This window comes from Acanthochromis polyacanthus, chromosome 20, assembly GCF_021347895.1.
Source record: "Acanthochromis polyacanthus isolate Apoly-LR-REF ecotype Palm Island chromosome 20, KAUST_Apoly_ChrSc, whole genome shotgun sequence".
Lineage (NCBI taxonomy): Eukaryota > Metazoa > Chordata > Actinopteri > Pomacentridae > Acanthochromis > Acanthochromis polyacanthus.
The window spans coordinates 18,119,729-18,134,575 of record NC_067132.1 but is presented as its reverse complement, the minus strand read 5'-3'; the positions used below and the strand labels follow the sequence as shown (position 1 = coordinate 18,134,575).

Genomic DNA, 14,847 nt, shown 5'->3' with positions numbered 1-14,847 from the left:
ATAGGCATATTCTGGAAGGCATCTATCAAATTTGCAGTTCATCAAGCTGTCAGCTCATTTAGTTCATTAGGACTGTAAGTTGAGACATATGGTCTGTCAGTCATTAGGGCTACCTTATGTTAGTCACAGACAGTGTGCAATCAGTTTAACGTTAAATGAGGCTTCTAAATAACATTCCACAAACCCCCAAAATGGTAGAAACTCAGTAGGGCATGACATTTTTCTATAATAGCAAAGGCCAATTCATGCTTTCCGTGTCTGTCTGCAGACTGATGTGGACTTTGAAAGCACACAGCAGACGCAGTTTATTCATTCAACATTAGGTATGTGCAACTCCGCTACAGACAGTTGCATTGCCCCTCATACAGAACACAGAAAACCCTATAGTGTGGAGGATGTGGATGTTTCTGAAAGATTGAGGCGTTGCACTTTTCGTACGATATAGCAGTTGGTTACAGATTCGGCTGCAGCACCGTGTCAATGTGATTATTCTTGAGGTATGCTGAGCACAGTGGGTGGACTTTGCACAGGATTTCTGGAGAAATTACAACTTCCCACTGTGCCTGGGTAGCATCAATGGGAATCATCTACAACACATCTACAAATCAAACATCTCCAAGTCCGGAAGGACCGCTTAAATCACAACTCTTTTAATTATGCTATTATTAAAGTGTGGAGGAAAAGGAATCTCCTTGTACACTTTCTCATCATAACAAGCACGTTTGAAGCACCATTTGTTTTCCTGGCGAATGTGTAGTTGGCTTGCTTTCTGTGCGGACAGTTACAAATTTTGTGGTTTGCACGGACCCTTACGGACTTGTGTGGATGACAATATTTAGGTCACAGATACTCTTGTGGATAAAGAAAGCATCATCTGACAATGAAAAGCAGGAAAATATTTATTATGACTAAATGTCCCTGTAGAAAATGAATACAGTCCCAATAGTGCAGCACATACCGGCTGTTTTTGGAAATGTCGAAGGACAAACAAAGACAAAACCATGCTTCTGGCAAAATAGCCACATCATTTTTTGAGTCTCAATGTCATCCATTTGTTAAAATGTTTAAAAAAAAGAGGTAATGTCTTTTACACCTATGACCTATGATTGTGATGTACCTTCTGTTTGGCAAAATGCTGGCTGTAGATGGCAAAGCCGTGCCAGGCTGAAAATCACTGGAAAAGTACAAACTGGAAATCTGAGAGAATGATGCTGGGGTTATTAGGTTTATTGGAGCAAATTTACTTCATGCAGTTGTGCTACTACTCTGAAGTTGTATGTGCATGTGTGTTGACAGGCCAGCTCTGCCAGTGTGAACAATTCTCACCTCATTACAAGCTTTCATCTTCATTGTATCTGTATGACTGATTCATAAGACTAAATGAAGGGTTAGCCTATTAAACCACAATAACAGCCACAGCACTACCTTGGTAACTCAATGTTGATGATTTTCAAGCATCTGATCCTGTTTGTCAGACCAAGTGCTATTTTGGGGACTTCATAACATGCTAAGAGATGAGCAAAATATGAAGCAATATTTGTTTCCAACTGTATGCAAGAACATTGCAATTAAGTAAACAGGTCATTTGACCAAACACAAGTAAAAGCTTGAGAAATCAATTGACTTTGAAAGTACTAGGTGCACTCCAGGGAGGTGAATATAGGTGTGTGTCATTGCTTATATCTTAGGTGTCACAAGAGCAGACTCTCCAGGACTGAGCTGGAGCCAACCAGTCTGGCGAGGGTGGAATGCAGACAACAAGGGGCTGCTGCTGCGACTGCCCAGGGTGCTGGAGGCGACCATGGATCCCCATGTCAAAGTCAGCTGGTACATCCTGTACATAACAAGCCATATCAGACTGCAATAAACACAGCAAATACACAGATACAAGTGCATCTATGAGGCTGTGGCGGTATAATCTAAAACTTTTCATCCAACAGAGGATACTCAGTGCCATGCAGATTCACTCCTCTGACTTGGATCAAACGGTGCTGCCACACTGCACACACTTGACATGATGCTGAGTTGACATGGTGCTCAAAACCTGTCAGGATGACAGGATGCTGGTATTCTCCAAATTTCAGAATTTCAGACATCCACTGTGACAGGATCCCTTTTGCTCCACAGCTCAGTCACATCTCCTGTTTCAGTTGAACGACATGTGTAATATACATGAAAACATGACGCCACCAAGTTATCTAATTGCTTTTGAAATTAGGTACAAATGCTGAAAAAGGAAAGACTTCTTTGGTAGCTGAATGTCTGAGCTAAGGGTAGGAAATGGAGCCAATTTGATCACAATTAGTGGAGCTGATTCTAATATAACAGTACTGGCAAACAGACTCAGCAGCAAAAAAAATCTCACTGGCTCATTTCTACATGCAGTCATATGAGCGCAAATTAAAGGTTCTGGGGGGATTCTGAGTTCACTGTCTGAAATTTTAGTATTACATGTACGAAGAGGCTGGGACACACAAAAGCAAAGTTTCATTACTATGGACACAATCATGTAAGGTTTTATATATTGTGGTATACTGAAAGCAGTATGCTAACGGTAATAATCTCAAAGCAGTTTCTGCCAAATTATGGACAACGTAACTGTTTCCTTTATCTTAAAGTTATCTGTATGACACGGTAACGCTGCACTCCTTTTGCTCCTACCACTAGAACGTATTTCTTTAACAAAATCCAACCGCCAAAACCACACAAAGAAAGCCAGGCTGCATGCACATCACCAAAGGGGGGCGTTCAAAAACACTGAATCACTCATTCCAGTCATAGTATAATGGAGGGGGAAAAATGGATGCGGGGGGGGAGGGAAAAAAAAAAAATCAGTGTCTGATTGCCAAGGGGAGAGGGCATGTGCCAGTGTGCCATTCCTGTAATCATGTGGGTTAGCAGGGCTTTGATTATAGAGACACACCCAGTGTTTCTGAAGCTCAGAGAGTGCTGGGTATGACTATGCATTAAACTGCATCAAAAGCTATTGGGGGAGCGTTTGAAGTCTCCTGCACTATAATAATGAGGGCCCTTCCACAAAACCTCTGTGGGGTACGGAACAATGTCTCGCTGGTGTGTAATCTGTCCTCACATGGCTTCTTGGCACAACAGGCCTCAAGAGAGAAATGGAGAACAAGAGTGCGCCAATAAAGACTGCTTCTGGAGGGCTGCAACATGGGCCATTTATTTCCCGCAAACTGAAGAGGAAATCATGACAGGGGAGGGGCCCAGAGGACTGGTGTCTTCTCATCTTACATCTCAATATTTGCGAGAGTGAGAAGAAGTGCTGAGAGTGCCAAAACACACAGAAACATGTTGGATGGTATTTAAGACAAATGTGTATTTAAAAACAATATCAATTTCAATAGATCGCAATATGAGTGGGGTCTGCAGTGAACTCTGGCCTTCCTGACAGCCGCTGTTACCTTGAACCAGATGTTGTGATATTAGGTTTGGTTCAAGGGAGAGGCAGAGGGAGGAATGTGATGATTGATTTAAAGAGTTTCAGAGCAGTGTGACACTGAAACCCTAAATCTTGAGTGAATTTAACGGCAACTGAATGATGTGCATTTCACAGGAGAGGAATCCATAGTAAAGAGTGATCTTGGGAGAAGAGTTCAGAGTCTAGAGAGTAAAGGAAGAAAGGGAAAACAAAGGCAACAAAAATGAGTCATGGGTCTTTTTTTAAAGAGAAGTTTTACCAAGTATAGTTACTAGTGTTCATTAGACGCTTGGATCAGATCAGTGGCTCAAATCTGCAACTGTATTTCCCCCTAAGTCTCTACTAAATTAGATAATTATATTGCATAAGTGCATAAATTTAACTCAGTTCTCTCCTAAAGCTCACTCTCTCTTCACAGGCTACTGAATGACATTTAAACACTTCCAGTTATCTGGGTTAAACGGTAAACAAAAGCAACTCCACTATATTCAAATGACATGTGCCCAGAAAAAAATCAGACAATCACACAAACAGACTGCTGCTGATTGAGTCAACAGAGAGGTATGCAATTGCCTGCTACCAAAGTCCCACTCAAGAGTTTGTCCACTGTAGAATCACTGCAAGGTAATGGCTCTAAAGTGCCAGAGTGCAACCAAGAGCCAGGCCCCCCATTTACTGAAAGCTGATCGCGCTCATCAATCTTTAACACTGGCAGTCACTTCAGGATGTCGCAGAATGGGAAGGGGAGAGCTTTCTGTATAATAAGCAGAGAATGCTGGCCCCTGGCTGTCAGAGACGCACCGAGAGAAGATTTGTGGCATAGGTGAACTGGTGTGTCAATTACCAAGGCTTGGCAAAATTGATTAACTGGTATAAATAAACAACTCCTCACAACAATCTAGTCAACAATTCATCTGTGGTTGAGAGCAGTGCCAGAGGGGAGTTTCAGATATCACCATGGAAATTGTATGAGATGAAATGCAGGAAAGTCCTGAGGTGAAATCTCAGGGTCAGTTTCTTAAATGATTAGAACTGCCATATACCAACTTATTATTCTTCATTCTACTGGATTCTGTAATGCAGATATACAATCTTATATTGTGGGCAATTAAAATGGCATATGAGGTGCTTTACAGTGGAATCATACTGATGCTACATATAAATATTGAATTTTGACAGTCCAGTTGCTGCTAACCAGCTATTCTCAGCCCATCCCACCTTGTGTTCCCCTACATGTAGGCTGGGTTGCTGGTATGGTGGTCCACAGGCTCATTCAGCTGATTGTCGTCAGCCATCTCATCATCAGTGGACTTCATGTTACCCTTATTCTACTCTGCAGCATTCGTGTGAACATGAACCACTTCTCCACCTACGACATCTAATGTCTGCAGCGGCGCTCTAGCTCACAACAGAGAGCAGAACAAGGACCACTGTCGTTAGTTGTAGTTGAAGACAGTTTGGATCTGTTCACAGGAGAGAGGCTCATGACTGACATCAAGGATCACCACAACAGCAACCTGGCCGACCTGTAAGTAGGGAAATACGATACAGAATTGGCCTGGCCAGGCCTAGCTGGCAAAGAGTAACTGAACTGTCAAAAAAAAAAAAAAAGTGTCACAACAGTAGAGATACGAATCACTCCTGTTGGTCAGTTTTATGACAATATAATGCGATGCCATATATGATCTTGGACACTTTGTTGTACTCTGTATAAAATGAGAAACTATTCCCAATTCATGTTCATTGTATCACTGTGGTTTCAGTTAATATTGGATGATTTAAACAAATAAATGCATTTGCTCTATGCTTCTTAATTACTGTCACTGGCATAAAAAAAATTCATGTAAACATCTGTGATTCATTCACCACATGTATTGCAAAATTGTTGAACATGTGCACTGTGTCGTGTATACTACGTAGGAAAATATAAATAATGGAATGAGTGTCTGAATTAGGGCTGCACCAAACGACGCGTCGACGCGTCGTCTGAGCACGATACGTCATCAAAAGCGGATGTCCGCGTTCTATCGTAAACATGGATGTCAGCGTTTACTATACAGCTGTATCTAAATGCGGACGTCCGTGCTGCAGCGTGCATACATAATACATGCACGATGCCGCGCCGACGTTCATCCGTGTTCCGCGCTCCGGTCGGAAGGGAATTTCTGTTGCATTGCGCACTCACTTCCGCTTTTGATGACGTATCGTGCTCAGACGACTCGTCGACGCGTCGTTTGGTGCAGCCCTAGTCTGAATACATACTCTATATTATATGACAGTACATTAACCCTCGTGTGGTCTTGCGGGTCAAAATTGACCTGTTTTAAAGCTTGAAAATGTGAAAAAAAACACATTTTCACAGTGAAACTTCTGATGTCCACATTTTCAATATTTTTGGGAAATCTGAACATTTTTTGGGGGAAAAAAGAAATGTAAAAAAAAAATGTTTCTTTAAGAACATTCCCTAAAAAAATCTTTTGGTTGATTTTTTTGGGAATGTTCTTAAAGAAAATATTCGAAGTTTTCCTGATGTGTGTGTGTGTGTGTGTGTATATATATATATATATATATATATGTATGTATGTATATATATACAGTGCATCCAGAAAGTATTCACAGCGTTTCACTTTTTCCACATTTTGTTATGTTACAGCCTTATTCCAAATTGGATTCAATTATTTTTTTCCCTTAAAATTCTACACATAACACCCCATAATGACAAAATGAAAAGTTTTTTTGAGAGTCTTGCAAATTTATTAAAAATAAAAAACAAAGAAATTACATGTACATAAGTATTCACAGCCTTTGCCATGAAGCTCTAAATTGAGCTCATGTGCATCCTGTTTCCACTGATCATCCTTGAGACGCTTCTACTGCTTAATTGGAGTCCACCTGTGGCAAATTCAGTTGATTGGACATGATTTGGAAAGGCACACACCTGTCTATATAAGGTTCCACAGTTGGCAGTGCATGTCAGAGCATAAACCAAGCATGAAGTCAAAGGAATTGTCTGTAGACCTCCGAAACAGGATTGTGACGAGGCACAAGTCTGGGGAAGGGTACAGAAAAATTTCTGCTGCTTTGAAGGTCCCAATGAGCACGGTGGCCTCCATCATCCGTAAATGGAAGACATTTGGAACCACCAGGACTCTTCCTAGAGCCGGCCGGCCATCTAAACTGAGCAATCGGGGGAGAAGGGCCTTAGTCAGAGAGGTGACTAAGAACCCCATGGTCACTTTGTCAGAGCTCCAGCGTTCCTCTGTGGAGAGAGGAGAACCTTCCAGAAGGACAACCATCTCTGCAGCAATCCACAAATCAGGCCTGTTTGGTAGAGTGGCCAGACGGAAGCCACTTCTTAGTAAAAGGCATATGGCAGCCCGCCTGGTGTTTGCCAAAAGGCACCTGAAGGACTCTCAGACCATCAGCAAAAAAATTCTCTGGTCTGATGAGACAAAGATTGAACTCTTTGGTGTGAATGCTAGGCGTTTTGTTTGGAGGAAACCAGGCACTGCTCATCACCAGGCCAATACCATCCCTACAGTGAAGCATGGTGGCGGTAGCATCATGCTGTGGGGATGTTTTTCAGCAGCAGGAACTGGGAAACTAGTCAAGATAGAGGGGAAGATGAATGCAGCAATGTACAGAGACATCCTGGATGAAAACCTGCTCCAGAGCGCTCTTGACCTCAAACTGGGGCGGCGGTTCATCTTTCAGCAGGACAACGACCCTAAGCACACAGCCAAGATAGCAAAGAAGTGGCTTCAGGACAACTCTGTGAATGTCCTTGAGTGGCCCAGCCAGAGCCCGGACTTGAATCCAATTGAGCATCTCTGGAGAGATCTGAAAATGGCTGTGCACCGGCGCTCCCCATCCAACTTGATGGAGCTTGAGAGGTGTTGCAAAGAGGAATGGGCAAAACTGCCCAAAGATAGGTGTGCCAAGCTTGTGGCATCATATTCAAAAAGACTTGAGGCTGTAATTGCTGCCAAAGGTGTATCAACAAAGTATTAAGCAAAGGCTGTGAATACTTATGTACATGTGGTCTCTTAGTTTTTTATTTTTAATAAATTTTCAAGAATCTCAAAAAAACTTTTTTCATGTTGTCATTATGGGGTGTTGTGTGTAGAATTTTAAGGGAAAAAATGAATTGAATCCGATTTGGTATAAGACTGTAACATAACAAAATGTGGAAAAGGTAACGCGCTGTGAATACTTTCCGGATGCACTGTATATATATAGAGTATATAAAAAAAAATCACTTGATATTTTTAGGATTTTTTGGGACGGTTTTTACTCATTTTTTGAAAAAGAATTTTCTTGCCAATTTTGGGGGATTTTGTAAAATCAAAACATTTAAGGGAAACTGCAAATTTTCAGAAATCTGAGGAATATTTTGTGCTGGATTTTTTTCAGACAAGGAAACAATTCTTTTTGGCGCCCATAAATGAGGACAACAGGAGGGTTAATAACAATAAAATTGAAGTTTAACTAATAGCTATTAAATTAATGCCAGCTTGTGCAAATTTTGACAATGGTGTTGTAAGAACTACTGGCAATAGAGTAGTCCTAAAATCTAGCCAGCATCACCTCAGCTGTAACCGGTAAAATAACAGAACCTTGGAGACGTAATGTGATTGTCAAGTACAGCTTTTCTCAACCATGATTGATGAATGCTGCAGACCAATGGGACTACTGGATGCAGCCCTCACTTTTACAAAACAGCTGGATCTGGACACCACCAGGCGCAACGAAAAAAGTCAAGCAAGAGCTGTGTGGAAATCAGGGGAGGTATCCAGCTCATCTCAGTAACATCTGTGCCAATAAGACAGAGATCTGTTTGAACAATACTTTTTTACAGAAGTCATCTAAGAAACGGCTTACAAGAGAAATCAAACACAGACAGCACTTACCCCCCCAAGGCAATAACACAAATGCAGCAGGCGACTGTTTTCACGCACACACACACGAGGCTAAATCTAATGTTTTAAAAAATGATTTAAGATAAAACAATACGCTTTCTTCTGTTTTGATTTTGTCATCATCTGTACAACTGGTCATTTTCTGTTTGGACAAGAGTGTCCATTTGTCATATTGCATAGCAGAGTTACGTAAAAGGAGAGTTGGCTTTGGCCGTGAATCTTACCTTGGTATCAGTCCAGAGAGTCCCTCAGGCCATTGCTGCAAGACGATAATGCTAGGAAACCTTTATGCATCATCCGCTTCTTCCTGCTGAAAGAAATAACAGAAAAATTGGGATGTATAGTACACAGTGTGAATCAGCACAGCTCTCATCAGAAAAGGTAAAACAGTGTACTGTGAGGACACGCTTTAACATTACGGCTGCAGTGGGTACACATCGTCTAGTAAAGGCACAACAACAGGTTTAGGGCTGCAACAAACACTTATTTTCATTACTAATTAGTTTGCTTCCTCATTAATTGCTTGTTTAATAGAATGTGAAAAACTTGTGAAAATGCCTCTTAGAATTTCTGGGATTACAAAGAGACCTCTTAAACCAAAGAAATCAGTGGACTAGAAGGAAGGAAGGAAATCCTCAAAACTAAGGAGAGTTCTGATCAGAACTTTCTGTATAAAATGATTTTCATCATTGCAGGTGTGGAGTCATTTTCTTTCAATCTACCGTTTCATTTCCAACTATATTATGACAATTTTGATGTTTCTGATTTGTATATTGAGCTTCTCATTTACTCTTACAGCATAGCCATGAAAAAGCCACATTTTTAAAACAATAACACCCCAAAATAATGCTATTACTCACACATACACTTGTGACAGAACACAAAGACGACCCCTATTGAAATGTCATCAGAAAAAACGAGCCTACAAGGCTACTCAGACGTCATACCATAGATCAAACCAGGTGCTGTGTACGCTTATTACTGGAGAAAAACTAAATTACTGTAAGATCCTGCTGTAAATTTGAGCAACTAACAATCTATAACCCAAAATATCAGCTTGACTACAATGTAAGACAGGACAAAGCATCAATTTTTCACACTGAAGAACAACAACAAAGAAAATTCTGAATTAGATTTCTTATAAAATGATTGACCAGCATACGTCGCTCATCTCAACTACATGCACCAAATGTCAAACCCCTGGTGTAGAGCAACAGCTAATTAATTAACTGTCAAGTCATTTTACCCAGTAACTGTTTACATTAAGTTAGCACCGAACTGCAAGTTAAGCGTCTACAGAGTCTTTTCATATCCTTGGGGACCTTCAAGCCTATTACATTGTGGAACACCGTGTGCCTTTTTAATCATGGCATACAATTAATTAGACCAAAAAAGTTTCAATTTTATATCATATTCCCATTTGGATACTTACAAAATGCAACTTGTAACTCAGAAAAGGACTCTGCCAGGCTATTTAGTTATGTTCAAAAACTGTCAGTGACAGGCTCCTGTAGCCTCATGGAGGTGATTTTCTCCCAAAACAAGCCAAGTGATCCAGCTGAGGAATGCACTCATGTGATGTCATGTGCTGACATAACATAAGAGTAAACTGATTCCACGTTTGAACCCTGCACAAGTGCATAGCTAAAAGCCATGTGGAAAGGTGATATTCAGCGTTCTGAATAGCTGCACACCACACACTCAAACAGCTGAAATCTGTGGCGAGTCGGGGAAGGGGATCAAATATGCAGCTTAAATTACATTTAAAAAACAACTCTTTAGATAATGCAGTAACATAAAATAGTTCAGCTTCACAAAGAACTAAAACACTACAGTCAATCTAATTTTTAATGAAATTATATCATACTGTATTTCTCTCAACACCTTCCTCCTTTCCCTTTCCTGCATGGCTCTTAGTTTTCATCCTCTGGAGGAATTTCCTCTGAGCTTTAATGCTGTCACATGCTCAGTCTCAGTCCAGCCCTTGATCTGTGCACTGAGTGACAGAAGAAAGCAAAGTGTGAAAACACTCTATTGAGCTCGTTAAACAGTGATCATTTTTAAGTGGCCAGCTGGATCAGAAAACGTCAAACTGATTGGGTTTTACAGTAAGACGAGCCTCTTCTGTGTTTATGAATTTAAGCCATCTGCTTAGAAGATCCAATCAAATATTGTAATTTCCTTACAGAAACTGAATGCGCAGTACAACAAGAAGTAAGTTAGTGCTGTCATTGACATCACAGAAAAATATTGCTTCACAAGCAACACTGAACTGTGTGTACATCTTATTGCATCACTTAAGCTGACTGCTTGTATCCAGGACCTGCTGTTGTGGCCAGTACTATGCAATCAGATATAATACTTTGATGTGCAAGTTTAGAGTGCCACATGTACGTTCACATGATTGGTATGTAGCGTCTACCATGTACCAAACCATCTCTCACATACTAGAGTAGCTAATCCAATGTGTCTCATCATACAAACAGTGGAGGGCCTCCTGGTGACATCAGTGTTGTTATCCAAAACCTGACAAGTCACATCAAGAATACCTGTAGATGTGCTGGAATATAAATGCACAAATCATCTAAACACTGGAGTAGAAGATCTCCTTACAAACAGCGGTTATACTGTAGACTGGAGGAGCCTTTTGTCCTTGAAGGGATACTCTTCTTGGCACAGAAGTGTTGAATGACACGTGGTGTAACCTCAACAAAAACACACAGCCCTGCCAACACTGTCACTGAGCTTTCGCAGCAACATTAATTGCACTTCATGTTACCACAGAACACCTGCATGATACGATCAATAAAGTCACTTGTAATTCAAAACTAATACCTGTTAATAAGCATGTAATAAAAATTTAAATTTCAGAAGTCACAGAGGTGGATGAAGCCACACACTTCAGATATAACAGTAAAGTTCACACTATCACCACTAAAACCTATCACTGGATCTCTAACTCATTTGCTCAATACACTCAGTCCAGCCATCTGTTGGTATTTAAAAGGAGGTCAAAGATCATCAGGTTGAAAGTTCAAGCTCCCCTTAAACAGATTACAGCCAATTAAACCGCAACTGGTAATGGACAGGTTTATTATGCAAAGCAAAAGTACCTATTATCCTTAAAGTGACAAAACCAAACCCCTGATGAACTAAAAAAAATAAATAAATAACAAAACACGCACGTGCACACAGACCTAACTAAACGTAACACTAAAACAGATCTCACTTTCAAGTTTGAATATGGTGCATTTGTCAAGACAATTAGCATTTCTTAAGACACAGGCACAGTGACCACAGGGGGTCAGCAGAAATGCTGCTTAAAGCCAAACCTTGGGAGTACGTGTAATCCCATCATTCTTCCAAAGCTGGCAACAGGCTCCTTCTGAGTAAAAGGCTGCATCACTGAGGCTGGGCTAACAATGCTAATGACCTGGCTAATCAGGTTCACATAGGACAAAGGGTAGATAGTTCATGTGCTAGAAATTGACCAAATGGCCAGGTCATAGAAAGGCTAAACACCAATGGAGCTCTTTCTGGGTGGCTTTTGAACGGTCCACTAATGGCTGTCAATTCAATAAGAATCAAGTCTGATGTCTACCCTAATGAAAACATCCAACCTTTTAGCTCTAGTCCTGCCAAGGCTTGGTCAAGATGCTTTTCTTTGCCCATAATCAATGGATTTTGGTCTGTCTGGTGTGGTGGAGGGAGGTGTAAAGAAGAAACTGTGAGGTGTAGTAAATTGCACAGATGATTCTGTCAAAGACATATTTCGTCGTACGTATAATCTGAATCAGTTACCACAAAGAAGGCTTGTAGGAGCTTATAGGTTAAGAAGGACAAATCAGCGGGTTTACATCCATGGGCTGGCATGTGGGACTTTCTCTTACCACCTAAAACAGCCTCTGTTTTGTGTTGGGAATACAGATAGTCAAAATGTGCATGATTAGTTTCAATTTCAATGTCTTTCACCAGGAATATAGCAGAGGCAGAAAAATGGAGGCTGCTTGGCAAATTATTTAGGAGTAAAAATCCTTTAGTCTTTGTGTGACCAGTATATACAGAGATGCTCAAATAAAACACTAGTATTTATTCTGTTGGCTGATGCAGATGCAATCCTGTGCCAGGTGCCCATACATCTGTTGCTCAAAGAGCAACAGCTAGCTCCTTCAGCTGGAACCTCAAGCGACAGTAAACACAAATGTGTACATACCATAATGAGACTGACAAGATGTGTTGTAAAAGATGAGTCATAATGACAAGAGAAAGCAAGTGTGTGTGTGTGTGTGTGTGTGTGTGTGTGTGTGTGTGTGTGTGTAAGAACTGAAAATGCAGAGTTCTGTGCACAGCTAATTGTTTGTTCAAAAACTGTATTTTAAACTAATCTCGTGACTGATTTATTTATATCAGTTACTATATATAATATATAAATAAATATTAGATATATTACATATAAATATAATATATATAAATACATATTATACATAAATTTAAAAGCTTGGTTATGTGTTGTGTATGTCCTCCATCTTTTATTGCCTGTTGTAGTTTGCAAGGAATTAGCTTCCATAGGGCCTCGGGCTGTACAGTGGAAGCAGACTCAGGATAAGGAGGTGCCATGTTAGCACGGAGGGGAGGGGAAGAGGAGATCATCTGACACAACTATGTCACTTTATCAGCCAAAGACTGAGACAGTGTGACAGGCTAACGCTCACAGCAAGCGCACACAGACGCTGACGAATCTCCAAACAAAAGACGTTCAATTTGGAGCAAAATTTGTTATCTGAAAATAGATAGGACAGAGAAAAATGGTACAAACTGTTTTCTGCTCCAGTGAACTAAAGTGTTAGCACTGTAAGAACCTGCGGAGCACGTTTAAGGGGACGACTTTAAACCCAAGCATTACCTGATTAAGAGTGCTACTGCTTTGACAGTGGAACATGTAATTGGACAAGACAGAGCAAAGAGAAGCACCATTCTCGCTCTGTCATTCTCTCCATTTACACAGTCTCCTGCTAAAACACTTGGTGTCAGCCAGGTCAGGTAGACCCAACAACTATAGCTATTTAACCTCTATTTAGCAAAGCAAGTCAGCGACTCGCTCAGAGAGTAACTAACAGGAGCTAAAAATACGTTTCAGGCTGTGTTTTCCTGTAAAATTATAGCCATGTTGCTGACCACTGCTGATCCCTGCCTGGTCAAAAACGTACAAGATCACTGCTGTGGTAAAATGTGACTGAAATCATGCTAATTTGTGTCAAACAACACCCTAAACACTTGTGATAGATCACATGATATATGACAAATGTTCCATTTATACTGATGAGGCAACAAATTGCAAGGTGTCATCCCTAAATTACTTCATCTCCTGTCAACATTACTATCAGTGTCAAAGAACTCCACCCCAGCAAAGAGATTTTAGATTAAAATATTGTCAGTCAGCACCCACAGCAGAAGCATCAGTGTAGCATCATTGCTCCGCCTCTCCTACTAGTCTCCTGTCCAATGAGTGCCTTTGTTTGCTACTCCACAGCCAGATGAGATAGGAGGCAGTTTTGTTTTGACAGCCCACATCTTCAGGTGCCAAAACCACAAATCTGCGCAGTTGAGACATGAATGGAAGCACTTTAACATGCAAACAAACACATGCACACCAACATACTCCTTGACAGACAAACACCAGTTATCTGGCAGTCCTGCAGTGAAATTATGGACAATTTTGGTGCTTGCACATATGAATTGTTGGTATTAGTAGCATAAATAAAAAAAATAAATGAACTGAAGCAGCCTCTCTTTAAAAAAACAAAAAACAAAACAGCAGCAAAGCAAAAACTAGGTTAGGGGGAATTGCTGGGCCACTCATGGCATCTTCATTTTTAAAATCCATTGTTTCCACCTGCCTTCTTTGCCCTCTACCCTACATAGAAAGGACAAGACCTGCCTTATTTTATCTAATTACCATGAACAGATGTTATTAAAACCAAGAGGCAACAACGCATTTATCCTACTAGCAAGTGGTGTGTGTTTTGCAAAAGGCCTGACATTGTTTGTCTCCATTTCAGACTATAAAGCTTCACCGTTATTCACAATAAAAGAAAAAGCACATTAAACAGTCATACTGTTGCATGTGGGGAAGTTACACAGCAGGTGCAGTTTATTCCTCTCAGCTTGTCATCCTTGCAAAATAAAACAATGAACCTCAATGCTTGCATGACGTGAGCCTTATAAACCGAAAAGCTTATAAAATAAAACCTTTATTTTGAAAAAATCTGAAGTCACGATGTCTATCTATAACCAGTGCGTGTATTTTGCCTTTGTGACTTTTTCTTTACTTTTCTGTCTTTGGATTTTCAGCGTTTATGCATATCTACATTTGATAGCTTTAGGATGTGAGAACATTCTGAGGTTTTCTATTGCTATTTAAATTGTCTATGGTTACGTTAGAACTGACTGCTGAAAAATAATCCACACTCAGATCTTTTCATTTGC

At 40.5% G+C, this 14,847-nt stretch overlaps 1 protein-coding gene across 3 annotated transcripts in view; it reads right to left on the bottom strand.

Moving 5' to 3' along the window:
• Positions 1 to 14,847, bottom strand: part of ncoa2 (nuclear receptor coactivator 2) — a 59,805-nt gene that overhangs the window by 37,542 nt on the left and 7,416 nt on the right. For all 3 annotated transcript variants that reach the window (XM_051940331.1, XM_051940333.1, XM_051940332.1), the window contains exon 2: positions 8,586 to 8,671. The gene's annotated coding sequence lies outside the window, so the exon portion shown is untranslated. The remainder of the gene's footprint in view (positions 1 to 8,585; positions 8,672 to 14,847) is intronic.